Source organism: Bacillus rossius, chromosome 3 (genome assembly GCF_032445375.1).
Source record: "Bacillus rossius redtenbacheri isolate Brsri chromosome 3, Brsri_v3, whole genome shotgun sequence".
Taxonomy (NCBI): domain Eukaryota; kingdom Metazoa; phylum Arthropoda; class Insecta; order Phasmatodea; family Bacillidae; genus Bacillus; species Bacillus rossius.
Window position 1 is genome coordinate 12,135,156 of NC_086332.1, and position 1,414 is coordinate 12,136,569.

Sequence of the window (1,414 nt, forward strand, 5' to 3'; positions counted from 1 at the left end):
AGGGTGTGCGTGGCATTGTAATGTGCCGCAGCGTGACTCATGCAGGGTTGCCAACTCTTCAAGATTACCTGTTCGAATGTCGTGCTTGAAATTTGAAATTTAACCAACAAAAAAAAAATACTTTCGACTATTTTATTGTTATTTGTAAAATAATATAATCTTAATTAATTTATATTCTTCAAATAATTAATCTTAGGTAAGATCATTCTGAAATTTCATCCGATATATTTTCATGAAAAAGTTTTAGAAAACGTATAGTAGATTGATGCTTGTTTTTTTTTCTAGAAAAATTATGCTGATTCAGTTTAAACATCAATGCATACAATTGTTTTCTCTCTCTCCTGAACCAGCTCTTTATGTACGTATATGAAAAAGAGTAGACTTTCCATAACAAATTTAAATTTCCTCAAAACATAGCTTATATAATTTATATTTCAGCTATTTTTTTATATTTGTTTACGGCATGACATAATCTACACTGAATCACAAAATAAATACTTTGATCTAAAAAAAAATTATATTGTGTTTTATTTAACTAACTACTGCATTATTCACTTTATTCCCCCTCCCCCTTACCAACCGTTTTGAAAACCATACTCAAAAATTTTTTCTTCGAATTTATGTATCTTACCGCTGAATGCCGAATTTAAATTGTTGTCAGACTTTCAACTTGCAATCATGTGCTGATCAAGTTTTAAAATAGGGACTGCTAGAAATATAAAAAGGTGACTATCATGTCAATTCTTGCTACCACCTACTTACATAAGTGGTTTTATTGGATGGCTTAGTGGAAACCGGCTTCCCCACAAACGCATGCTGGCGTCACACTTGCGTGGTCGAAGCGGAGCGGTTGTCAGATTCTACTCGGTGATTTCTTCTAAATCAATTTTTTTACACGTCAGATTATGATACATTTACTTAGTGCACTCTTGAGAGAAGAGGCGCGGTGGTCGTGAGGTTAGAACACTTGCCTACTCCCCAGGCGACCGGAGTTCGATTCTCGGCAGGAAACGTTGCGGACGTTGCCGTAGACTGTGGGTTTTCTCGGGGTGCTCCCGTCTCCGCCATCAAATCATTCCGTCGCTGCTCCTCACGCCATATCATCTCACTTCACGCACTCTCGAGGATGATGGCTGGAACATGTCAGTCCCCGACGGTAGGTGCAGCCGACTCCTGTGAGTATCAGTCCCATTCCATCCATGCAGACCCTGCCTCAGGCGGTAAAATACATGTCGATTTTCATTCACTCTTGAGAGACCTGCATTGCGCACTCCAAGAGAAGCAGGTTTTCGTGGCCATTGTCTGAAGTTGCTTGTCTTCTGGATTCCAGCCGCGTCGAATGCGAACTTTACACTGACGTTTTCGGTCGACAATGCAGTATACATCTTCAGGGTAGCAGTTACCTAGCTGGTAT